A 14228-nucleotide genomic window follows, 5' to 3' on the forward strand; every position below is an offset into this window, starting at 1 on the left:
TTGAAGTCTGAAATAGAATTAGTTTGTTGATCTATCACCGCCAGCTTTTCTATAAACACAGTTTGTTTTGCGTTTCTGAATTTTTTAGATGAGGATTCGTTATTCATATTATTTGGATTCTTTGGTCTACTGTTCTCATCAGTTCGACAGATCCATTCCCGAGTTCGGCAAGATACACTTGAAGAAGGGTGGGCATTATATCGACTGACGCATTGTGAAAATGACACGCAAGATTAGAACAGTAGTCCGAAGAATAGAAATAATAGGGGTTTTTTCCCCAAGAACGTTCACTCTGGGGAACACATTTCCACATCGCTGACTTCCTGCAGACTGCAACCTAGTTGTTTTAATTCTGATCTTAACAAAACCGTCCTCATAAACAATTAAACGTTGTTTCTTTCTATTAATCATTTTCATTTGTTTCGTAATTCTCATCATTCAATATAAAGAATGTTAATTTGATTAATTCTCATCCTCGGGTTGCTTTTGATCTCGATAAGTATTGATTCATTACTAAAAGCAGTAGAATTTTATAAATGTCCGTGCATCTCTATCAAAGGCTTTGTCTGTCCGACAGTCATTTACATCTTTTTCTTTTTAATTTTCTTATCAGTTTCTTCTAGATGGGGGTGGAGAATCCTATCGGATGCCAAACATTCACCTGCTAGCTCATATATTTCAACCAAGAGATCTTTTTGAAGATTCCGACCGTCCCTTTAAGTGCAATTGTTTGAATCTTTCTTGCGTTTGATCCATCGGGTCTTTTTTACATGTAGTTTTTTTTTTTTTTAAATAATTTTTGATGAGTCCAATTGCTCCTATAATTATTGGGATAATAGAAATCTTTCTAAGATTTCAGTTTCTTTTCATGTGATGCATATAATATTGGTATTTCGTTATCTTTCCGCTCTCTGCTCTGCATCCTTGAAGACTAACTTCTACTAAGTTTGCTTTTTTCTCCTTTTTGCCCCATATCACTATGCTAGGTTTTATTGCTCCGTTTCCTAAGTACGTCGCTGTAGAAATGGCATGGTCATAGTGAATGGTGTATGACTTATTTCCAACTGTTTTTTTCCGGTAAACATGTTCCCATGACTTGCTACTGTATCCGATATTCAACTTTTTACAGATTGTCTAGTGAAGATATTTACGCGCTTCGTTGTGTCGTGTCGTATAATAACGGTTTCCTAGCAGACCCTTACAGTTGAACGTCAGGAACCTTACAGTTCTCAGGATTTGCTGTTGTATTCGATATTGTCCAGTGGAGATATTTACGCACTCCTTGTGTCACGTCGTATAATAGCCGTTCCCCAACAGAACCTCACAGCAGAATGTCAGGTGGATCACACTCTTTACTTCTGTGCGACAGAACCTGCACTCGTCGTCATTGCTGAGACCACTCAAGTTTAAATTAGCAATTGCTTCACTAAATCAAACAAAACAAAATAACTTTAAATGAGTCAAAGGTCGTGCAACTTTTGTGAAGTGAAGAAGACGGGCGGAGGTCATAGGTAGTATTGGGGGTAGGGATAAATGAGGAGAACCATATCACATCCTTTAATTTAACTAACATTTTAAAAAGACACAAATATATATATATATATATATATATATATATATATATATATATATATATATATATATATATATTAGCTGTCGGAACAATATTCTCTGGAAACGGATAAAGTGAGGATTCACAACATACATATAAAGATGTACTGCCTGTGATTCTACTATTAAAAAAAAAAAAACAAATATACTCTATTAAAAAATGGATTCGACATTAAATAACCTGAAAAGAGTTGATATGCCGTAAAACAAAAACAACCAACCATATTCATCTGTAGAGGTTGTGTGTCTTTTTTGGAAAAGATTAATGCGTGGTAAAAAATTAAATCCAGCACTGAACAATATTTTCCGCCTGATAACTGGCTGCTTTAAACCTACCAACTGTTCTGCTGGCCTGCTTCTCGGTTCAGTACAACATGGCAACCTTCAAATCCAATGTACACAAGTTCTTGTTAAGCTGTCCGTATAAATAATCTAAATTCTACCCAATTTACAAAATTAATGATTACTACACTACCACCTAACATTCATTAACTTTTATCCTCGAATAGCCTTCGGGCCTTGATAAGTGGTGACTCCCAAGTAAAAAAAAAGAAAGAAGATAAACATTATCAAAAGAGGAGATGCAAGAAAAGAAAAAGCAAATGTAAACCGAACTAAAAAGAAAAGAAATAAAGTATAAAAGACCGAGAAAGAAAGAAAGAAAGAGAAATAAAAAAGATCAAAACAAAGAATGAAATATAGACAGAAAGAAAAAAAAATGGCAAAATGAGGAGATGGAGTGGGGGGGGGGGCAAGTAAAGAATTGAAGAAAGAAAAAGAAAGAATATAAAAACAAATAAAGAAAAGCAAAATAAGAAGCATAAGAAATATAACTGCTTCCATGGTAAGAAAAAAAATGAAACAAAATAAAGCTGAAAAAAAAGAAGTGAAAAATTGAAAGAAATAACATAAGAAAGAAGGCAGATACCGACTTGAGGAAAACGGGTTTTTATTGTAGTCAAGTCACAAGAATTGGTCGCTATTAATTAAGAATTATAGGAAACAAAATAAAAACCTCAGAGAAATTTGGGCATACACTAAAAACTAAAACGATGCAAGAAAAACAATACACACACACACACATATATATATATATATATATATATATATATATATATATATATATATATATATATATATATATAATGTGTGTGTTTGTAATGCATATATATATATATGCATATATATATATATATATATATATATATATATATATATATATATATATATACTAGCGGTTCAGCCCGGCTTTGCTCGAGCCCTTTGTACTATTCATAACTTAATGTGCATATGTATTAAAAATACTAAAAAGTTTGACTTATGTCCAGATAACCTACATCTAAAATTTTAAGTGTTTAGGCTCAAAATTGCCGGAGGAGTTTGGCAGAGTCTGCAAAGATAAACTCCTTCAACTTTGACCTCTTGGCAGCCAAATTTTCGCTTCAAAACTTATTAAAAAGCTTGCTGCATGTCTGAATGCCATTCAGTGGTCTCAGCAATGACAACAAGTGCAGATTCTGCCACACAGAAGTAAAGAGTGTGATCCACCTGACGTTTAACTGTAAGTGTCTGCTAGGGAACGGCTATTATGCGACGCGGCACAATGGAGTTCGTACATATCTCCACTGGACAATCTGTAAAACGTTGAATACCGAATGAAGTAGCAAGTTCTGGGAACATATACTAGACAGAACAGTTGGAAATAAGTCATACATCATCAACTATGACTATGCAATTTCAAATATTTAGACACAAAATTGGTTGAATAGTTTGCTCCAGGCACCAAAGATCAAGTCTTTTGAACTTTGACCCGTAGGCAGCCAAATTTTCGTCCAAAAACCGATTAAAAAGCTTGCTCTGTGTCTGAATACACTTCATGTAAAATTTCAAATGTTTAGACCAAAAATTGGCTGAGTAATTTGGTAGAGACAGCGGGGATCAATTTTTTAAAACTTTGATCTCAATTTTAACCCCTTAAAATTTATTGGGCCCAAAGCAAATTAAAAAGTTTGATCCATGTCCAAGTACCCTACATCTACAATTATAAGTGTTTAGACCCAAAATTGACGGAGGAGTTTGGTAGAGTTTTCAAAGGTCAAATCGTGGAACTTTCTCCACTTGACAGACAAATTCCTGGCCGAAAACCCATTAAAAAGATTTTCCCAAATCTCAATACCCCTTATGTCAAATCTCGAGTCTCTAGACTAAAAAGAGAGTAGTTTGCTAGAGAAATGTACACACACAGACAGACACACACAGACAGACACGTTCACTTTATATATATATATATATATATATATATATATATATATATATATATATATATATATATAATACAGAAATATTCTGAATATATATTACACGCTTAGGTAACAAATGCAGATAGAGAAACGAAGATATATATATATATATATATATATATATATATATATATATATATATATATATATATATTGAGAGAGAGAGAGGGAGAAAATAAAAGAATAAACCGTGTTATGTGTTCATTAATGTTTCGTCTTTATTGTGAAACTTTTGGATGTATGAAATTAAGAAAACAAAACACCAATACAAATATTTGAAATGAAATAAAAACCGATTAACATGATGAATTTTAGAAAATAAAAAGTTTTGCGGTAAACTTTGATCGATAGTTTATTATCGGATTTTATAATAAGTGTGTCTAGAAAAGGTAATGAGTTATTGTTTTCTATTTCATATGTGAACTTCCTGGAGGGTTCGACTGAGCCTAATTTGCTTTTAATGTTATCGCTGTGCGTGTTTTCAGGAAGAAAAATTAAAATGTGGTCAATGTATCTAAAATATTTGGTGTTTGGAGGTAATCTAAATTGAAAGGACCAAATTCTAGGAATTCTAACAAAAGGCGGGCTAATGGTCCGCTAAGAGGTTTACCCATCGGAAAACCGAGATTTGGCTTATAAAAATTGTTATTGAATTGAAAATAAGTTATGTCAGTAATAAGTTTAATACTTTTTATAAATGTATCAGGAGGAAATGGTAAGTTAATGTTTGATTTTTTTATGCGGGTGTGGGGTAAATTTAAAGATGTTTTCAATGAGGACATTAGTGTATAATGATGTCATATCTAAGCTGTGTATAGTTTTATTATGCATACACTATACACAAAAAAAGATTGCATACATTTCTACTCACACCATAATTATAAAATAAAAACAGGTATGATAATTGGTTTCTTCCTACGTGCATGCAGTCTTTGTAGTCCAGAATATCTTGACAAAGAATTAAAATATCTCACAAATACTTTGAAAACCTAGCAATATCCTACATATTTTATATTAAATGCTAAGAAAAAAAGCCACACAAATATTTTCCAGGATGAATACGCAAAAATCATATACACCACATATTTCCCTCATAAACAGACATCTTCTTTTACCTACACATACCAATAATATAATTTGCAGCATACTAAACAAACTAGGAATTTCAATCATACAAACTACATCACAAACTATATAACAAATAATAAAAAAACCAACAAAACGAACCAATTTCAAATGCAGGCATAGACACTGTTTCTTGCGAAAATTGCATCATATATACGTGGGCGAAACCCAACGTTTATTAGAGAAAATGCTCAATGAACACATAATAGATATAAGAAAAAGTAATTCTTTGAATGCATTATTCTCCCATTCATTGCAGCATAATCATATGTTTGACTTCAAACAAGCAAAAAAGGTTACATTTATTTAAAATAAACCGCGAAGGAGACTTCTTGAATCAGTGCTTATCGCAAATTCAAGCATAATTAAACAACATGAAGGTTTCTACAACATATCGCCATTAATAAGTAAACTACTATTAAGAGAACATAATTTAATTTTTGACATATGTTAACTATCTTACTCTCTTTCACAGCGTTATGCCCCCTTTTTATTAATTTCCAACGATTTTTCGTTTCTGAAATGGAACAGCGTCATACATTTCATTGCATCAAAAATATATTTTCAAATATTTGTACTGGTGTTTTTTTTTCTTAATTTCATTCGTCAAAAGGAAATCTTGCAATAAAGACAAAACGTTGATGAACACATAACTTGTTTTTCCCCCTTTTTCTGTTTCTTTTTCATTTTTTTTTTTTTTGTATCTTTCTATTTCGTCGGAATTCTATTTCCATCATTCTCATCACATAAACACACACACGCGCTCGCGCGCATATATATGTATATAATGAATGAATGACAAAAAAGTTCATAATGTTGACCATCTTACAATTTATTTCTTTTAATTCAATTGACATTTACAATATATTTATATATATATATATATATATATATATATATATATATATATATATATATATATATATATATATATAGGAAGAGAGAGAGAGAGAGAGAGAGAGGGATAGAGAGTTGTGGAATCCTCAGTAAAACATAATAACTTTAAAGGAGTTAAAGGAGTTGGAACTTTTGTGAACGAAAAGGGGCGTATGGGGTCAGAGGTATTATTGGAAGTAGCGATAAATGAGGAGAAGGGAGAGTGTATATATCTTATATGAATATTTAAAAATAAAAAGAATTCGGTTGGGTTTGGTGGTAGTGGTTGCAGGGTGTCAATATGTGCACGATTGCGTTCGTGGTAGCAGTAGTGGTGGTTGCGGTAGTTAGTAATAGGGAGAGGAAAACAGTTGGAAAGACGGAAAGAGAGAGAGAGGTGACGGAGAAGAGTATGGGTGATAGGAGAGGGGAGATTTTGCACGAGAGTTGAGCGTGAGATATGTGTGGACACCAGTCGGTCCTTGTATTCCCACGCCCTGAGACGTGTCTCTCATTGCACCATACGCTAACCATAATTTCGAGTATGTATCGGATGAGAGGGGGGAGGTAGCTCTGCGCCTGACAAATCTCGTGAAACACTCTTAAACATTCGTATAAGGTGTCATGTGACGGCAGGCCTCACAGTGGCAGTTCCTCGGGTGGGTAGATTGGAGGATACAATATATATATATATATATATATATATATATATATATATATATATATATATATAAATATCTGACTTCATATCTCTCTCTTTCTCTCTCTCTTTCTGTGTGTATACACACACACACACACACACACATATATATATATATATATATATATATATATATATATATATATATATATATATATATATATATATATATATATATATATATATATATATATATCGGTATAACGGGTAAAGGCGATGACATAGAAAATGCTTATAATAAACAATGAAAAAAGTTGGGGACACGGTTAGAATGGGAAAGAAATAGTAAGAGAGAGTGAGAGAGAAAGTGGGTGATAGAGAGAGGGGGGAGATTAAAGGGACGAGTAAACCTTAATAAGCAAGGAGCCCGATCCAACAAAATAAATAGTAAAAACATTTTCATTTAAAGAGTGGAGAAATTTCGGGTTAAAGAGTTATAAACGTGCATGGAAACCCAAGTCATTTAACGACACACACACAAAAAAAAGGGGACGCCCATATTTTTGGATTTACCAAAAATCGCACGGTTACTAATCCTTTAAACGGGAGATTATTCATTGAAGAAAAAAACGTCAACATTAAAAATGTCAGGTTTGTTTTACAATAGGCCGAGGTACGAAAAAGGTTGTAAAGAAACAAATATATAAGAAATATATGTAACTAAATTATTATTTTACCTACCTGGATAAGATTTTAGTTTTTGAACTTATTTTTAGTTTATTATTACGTTTGAAGCGCAAGTGATGCCAAATGCTAAAGTTGAAACGAAAGCAAAAATGGCACCATGGTGCTCTCGACTTTGGAAGCCTGAAAATCGGTCAATATTTCGAAATTATTCTTTTAAATATTGAAGAAATCCATCCAATAAATGTCATGGTGATAATTATTGGGTGAATTTCTGTCAGTAATTTTTTTTTTTTTTTTCAAATTTTTAGCCGTTTCACGAGACTCCTAGCGGGGAAGCATCATACCATTATTTCTGTTTGAACTTAAGCGCCTAGCACCACTTTCATTTCACACTTTTATTTATTATTACATTTTCACTCCAAACAAGGCACATTGCCATTTTGGTGTAGGGGGCTACTATCAGGGGCAACAACTACTGGGGTACTATGTTGGGATTTGGGCAGCAAGATGTCGATTCACGTTACACTTGAACTTCTGCATGTCAGTACAATTAGGGAAGCAGGGACCTGGAATGGAATTCCAGAGTCTAGCGGTTCTGGGGAAGAAACTACTGGAGTAGAAAGATCTTTTACATCTAGGGATCTCTACTGTGTGGGGGTGGGATTTAGCTGCCTGTCGGGTTTGTCGAGGGTGTCTACGTCGTGGGGGCACAAGTGATTGCAGTTCGTCAGAGCATTCACCATTAAAATACTTGTAGAACGGGCAGAGGGATGCAACGTTTTGTCGATGGGACAGAGGCTGAAGCTTAGATGCCAGTTCAGGGCCTATCAGATTGGCGACTCTCTTTTGAACCTTGTCTAGGAGCGAGAGACTAGCATTAGATGCACCAGCCCAAATGTGACAACAAAAACACTTTTAAATTAACTTATCCAGATAGGTAAAAAAGTTACTAATCTTGCATTTGGTAACATTTATTTTTATATATGTTTGTTTTATATATATATTTTTATATATGTTTCTTGACTTTTTCGTGCCTCGGTTTATTGTAAAACAAACCCAAAATGTCAGTCGGAGGGTGTTGTTGGAAAAAATTAGAAGGATGTGTTGCTTATTGCGGCTTCTTATTAGATTGGGAGGACAATAATATCAGCCTTATATCATTCAAATTTGCCGCTCAGTTGTGAAATAGATACTTATTTGAAAATATTAGTATTACGTCAGATACGTCTTAAGATAGAGTATTCCTGCCACATCTGGGGAGGTGCTGCTAAGAATACTCTCTCTTTGTTCAGAAATCGACCTCACAATCAAGTAGGCTATGCTATCTTCACTGTTCTATAGCCCATTTCTAGCAGAAAAGATGGTGCTAGTCTTTCTCTACTCTATCACTGTTTCATCGTATGTGTTCGACTGAGCTGCAGCCTCTAACACCACTATAAAGCATTTACAGCCAGACCTCGTCCGTCTACAACCATTTCAAAGTAATTTTATTCTCAGCATAAACAGAGTTTCTTTCTAAGAAATTTCCTCTGTGAAAGTCGTCTTTAAGTTCAATTTCAACCAATACTTATTGAGCCGTCTTCAAATGCAATCAAATGTTTTCCATTCTGTCATTTTTTCCAAACTCTTTGGGGTATTATTAGCCATCTGACAATCTCATTATTCTCGAATTGATTGTAACCTTGGTGAGTAGTAACTGTTTAATATAATAATAATAATAATAATAATAATAATAATAATAATAATAATAATTGTGCCTCCTCCAAAAAGGCATGAAACGCGTCTTATACCAGACAAAATAGCTGTGAAAGGTCATTGAGGATGAAAAGGTCGAAAGCGCTCATCAGACCTTCATTGGAAGAGTACAGAGAGTGCTAGGGCCTTTTGGGAAACTTATCGTAACTCAAATCCCGGTGAAGACCAATGGTCATTAGCAACGAGGAATCAATATCGGCTTTTGTTCTAAGGTAAATGTTATTGAAAGAAGTGGAGAATAATGGAAATCTGGGAAGACTTTTCACTCACACTCCACAAAGCACTACCTGTTATTATAAGTAATTGTTGATGATGACCTGCATGAAAACTCTGAGTATTACTATTAATATATAGAATGGCATTTCAAAACTGAATATTCTCTTTCTTCAATGCGCTTTCTCTCCAAGCATATATTTTTGGTCCCCCGACAAAGGGAGGGTGGACCTGTAAATTCGCCCTTGTCCGTCCGTTTGTTCATCTGCTCGTACGTTCGTACGTTCGTCCATTCGTCTGTCCGCACTTTTCTCAATAACTACGCCTTAGAATTTTTTGAAAGTTTTTCACAAACATTAAACATGATATGAGTAGAAAGTAACAGGACGGGTTTTCCAGGAAAATTCCATTTGCGCCCCCTAGGGATGCTTTTCGGGTTAAAATGGCTAAAATTGACATTTTTGTGCTTATTAAAAAAAATTGATGTCTTGGGTTTTTATAAAACTTTCTGAAAAGTTGTAACTGACTGATTTTTATATAATTTTGTTTATACTTCGCGATAACTCTCCAGGTGTGTCCCAGGGGCTCTTTTAGATCGAATAAAAATACTCCATTTTTTTTTTACTATTTAGCCATATTTGTCCAACATTTTCTGTGTATGTCTATTTAGCAGTTTTGCATGGTGTTGAACTCAAATTTAAATATGTTAAGGCTAATAAAATAAATATGTTAAGGCTAAGGCTAAATGAGGTGGAGCAAAAGATGGATTGAGTCATTTCTTTTTTTTTTTTTTTTTTTTTGCATGGTGCAGAACTCAAATTTACATATGTTAAGGCCTAAAACTGGTCCGTTTGTTCATTTTCACCAAGATTTGACGTCCCCTTGGGACTTTGGGGACTAAATAGGTGTGTGTGCTAAACTTCGTCGATTTTTATGCCTCGTTCACTGTGCACTCACGGGGGGGGCATGCGTGTTTCACTTGTTCATTATATTTTTGACAGAGACTGATACAATAAGTAAGAATGTAAAACTACCATGACTATTATTATCATGGTAGAATGTTTCTCCTTCTAGACTAATTGGATTACAAAAGCTTGATAGCACAGTCTACCCTATTATTTTTATTTTTATTTCTAATCACCAAAAAAAAAAAACAAGGCATATCGCCACAGACATGTAAGAGATATTGTGAAGGGGTCAGATTTATAAACGAATCTAGAGTAAGGAGTTCTGCAGCGAGATGTTTGTTCACATTACATTTAAACTTCTACGTGTACCATCGGGAAAACATAGAGCAGAAAGAGGATTCCAAATCAAAGCGGTTTGAGAAAATAAGCTATTAGAGCAGAAACTTGTTCGACATTTGAGGATCTTTCCAGTGAATGGATGGGAAGTTCCCGCGGGTTGGCTTAGTCGGGAATATTTATGTCGGTGACATACATGTGCAGCAAGTTTGTAAGGGCACTTTCCGTAGAAGATTAACGATAAGAATATTCTGTTGTCATAGCTCTGGTTATTACGTTTTACTTGAACGCTATTCTGCTGTTAATTCAGTTTATCAAAAATATGGAAAGGATGTGAATTTGATTAATATTCAGATTTAATCACGAAGCTTACAACATGAACAAGCTGTTTGATGAGGGGCGTCTTAGAAAACGTACAACGTGATTTAATGTCTTGGTGATGATAACCTTAAAGATGAATAACGCCGTGAAAGTCGGTCTGCGGTTAACGATGATGAATTGAAAGCGATAGTCAAGGCAAATCTGCGCACAACTCTTCGAGAACGCAACGTGACCACATCAAGAAGCAGGGGAAACCACAGAATCCCAAGTAATCGGACACCTCACAAACCTAATAGAGTCGTCAAACCATCGTTTGTGATGTGGCCGAAGTTTCCTTTTGTAAAACAAAGTATCTATTTATTGATCAAATTGCCATACGCGACGAAAAATAGTTCCTTTATTATAAGGTAATTAGTTCTTTTTATTATTATTCCATTTTCACCCCAAACAAGGCACAGTGCCGCTTTGTGATAGAGTTGCAGAGATATTATGTAGGAAGATGAGCAGCAAGATGTCTGTTCACATTACACTTGAACTTCTGCATGTCAGTACAGTTGGGAAAGCAGAATCCTTGAAGAGAGTTTCAAAGTCTATCAGTTCTGGAGAAGAAACTAATGGAGTAGTAGGCTTTCTTACATCTAGGGATCTCTATTGTGTAGGGGTCGATTTTACAGCTTATCGGGTTTGTTGGGGGTGTTTATGTCGAGGGGGTACAAGTGCTTGTAGTTCGTCGGAAAGTGAGATTGAGAAGTCAGTACCCCCGTGGTGGGGCAACCTGACCTGCAAAATATGACTATGCAGCCTCGTTGGTATTCCCATGTAAGGGCACCTCGGGCGATTAGCAATAATTAACCCTCGTCTCAAAGAGACAAGACAAAGTATGAACTGTAAAAAACAGCGTTACACCGCAATCAATAAGGAACAGGTTATTAAAGGAAGGGTTTAATCTTTGTTGATTTTGGCGGCCGAAGATCAGTTGAGCGGTGGGATCAAATTCAACCAATAATCTTTTCTATAAATTACAAAAGCTTCAACAGAGTTTATGGTTATTATATCCTCGGCGTTAGAGGTCAAGCAGTGTAATAAAAAAATACATATTCAGATATGATATTCTTATATTTTCGAGAGTTTTTAAACAACAGTAAAACCTTTTTCAACATTTAACACAATCAATCTATATATCTATAAAAATTAAATTGTCTGCGTGTGTGTGTGCTTGTGTGTGTACATTTCGCTATCAAACTACTCTGTCAATTTCAGTCTACAGACCAGAAATTTGGCTTTCAAGGGGTCAAAGTTACACGATATGACCTTTGAAAACGCTACCAAATTCCTCCGCTAATTTTGGGTCTAAACACTTGAGATTTTAGATGTTGGTTACTGGGACATTAAAACTCCCTCCAAATGTTTTTTTTTTTTTTCGAGGAACACATATCTGTCTCTAATATTTTTTCTTGCGTGGACTTCCACTAATCAACGAAACACGTGTAAGCCGTACAATATAAACAAAGTACTACGAGTGTGAATTAAATGCATGTTTGGATTTTGGAATAATAACTAATATATGTGTGTGTGTGTGTGTGTGTGTGTGTGTGTGTGTGTGTGTGTGTGTGTGTGTGTGTGTGTGTGTGTGTGTGTAAAAGCAAAACATGGAAATGTGGAAAAAAACTAAAGAATAATATTTGCCCCTCAATAAAGGAAAGGGAAAATCTGACACGCCACTTTAATTAAACATATGCAAAGCGAATTTATACGAAGATTAACTAAATCAGTTCTGATAGCGTCCTAAATAAATACAATTAAACAATGGGTTTCTATTAAGTCTCAAAAAACAATAACTTGGACACTGAATGATTTTTGATTCGAAAGGAAGGTCTGTGGATCCCCTACCGTTTTCTGTTTTTGCATTTTGTCTGCTTTTCCTTCTTTGCAAATACGACTTCTATGCATATTCTCTAGATATATATTTCGCGTATACATTACGCATATATATATATATATATATATATATATATATATATATATATATATATATATATATATATACTAGCAGTTTACACATATATATATACTAGCAGTATATATATATATATATATATATATATATATATATATATATATATATATATATATAAATACATTAGCAGTATTACCCGGCATTGCTCGGGGGGGGGGGGCTTTGACGATGCCTTTTTAAGCTTATTTTGATCTGTATCTTTGGTAATTCCAATATATTTTTTTTTGTAACCCTAACATTATTTTAGTAAATTTCTGTTGTATCGACACCTTACTGATCAACGTAGCCCCCACACTCTTGCTGCACCGTGCCAGCAACAATCCAATTTTTCTGATTTTGTCCCCTTAGCAGCTATTCTTCCAGCTCAAAACCAACTACTTTGGCGAGGCTTTGGTGGCCATGATTTCTTGAACCGTACGCGAAAGAAACCACATGATCAACATTGACTATCTATTCGTTATAAGAATTTTTGTGGTTGTCGCTGTATAGTTCTACAATTAGTCAACCGTGTCGAAAAATTCTTTATCTTATGTTGCCGTGCAAAACAAAATAAGCATCGTGTATTGATTCTTTTTGCGGACTGTTATTTTCATCTTATTAGTTGTAGTTGTTTCACCATGTTACGGCTAACTGCTCCTCTGGTTTTTTTTCATGTGATTCACTGCGATGGGGTAAGAATGCTGATTCTTGTAACTGTATCCCCAGTAATTACTGCCTTCCATAGTTGTTGTTGTCTCGCCATGTTTCGGCCAACTAATCCTAAGGCCTCTCCTCTGGGGCCCGTTGCGCAGTAGATAGAAGCATTGCGTCTCTACGGTTCCAAGTGAGCATTGTCTGAAGATAGCGGTTTCAATTCTACCCAAGAAGGCCAAAGGATTAGTTAACCAAAACGTAGCAAGACAACAACAACTATGGAAGGATGTAATTACTTTGGTAGAATTGAAACCGCTATCTGCAATCAATGCTTACCTCTAACCGTAGAGACTTAACGCCTTTATTTGCTGAGCCATAGGCCCCGAAGGGGAGGCCAGATGATTAGTTGGCCAAAACGTGGCAAGACAACAACTATGGAAGGCAGTAATTACTAGGGATACAGTTACAAGAATCAACATTCCTATCCCGTCATGGTTAATCACACGAAGAATACCAGAGGATGAGTTGGCCGAAACGTGGTGAAATAATAACAACTATGAAGATGAGGATAACAGTTCGCAAAAAGAATGAATACAGACATTATGAAACCTCATTTCAAAAGAATTCCAAAAGAAGATAAAATAAACATAACAAATAAAAATAATCTAAAATAAGAACTATTAACAACCAAAGAGTTAAAGATTAAAATTTAACGCATTCTATAAAAACCCAAAGAAGAAATACATGAATAATAAAAACGGAATGTTGTCATATTTCATTAATAAATTATGACTATGTAGATAGGA

This window comes from Euprymna scolopes, chromosome 12 (assembly GCF_053919585.1).
Source record: "Euprymna scolopes isolate OS-2025 chromosome 12, ASM5391958v1, whole genome shotgun sequence".
In the NCBI taxonomy this organism is placed as follows: domain Eukaryota; kingdom Metazoa; phylum Mollusca; class Cephalopoda; order Sepiida; family Sepiolidae; genus Euprymna; species Euprymna scolopes.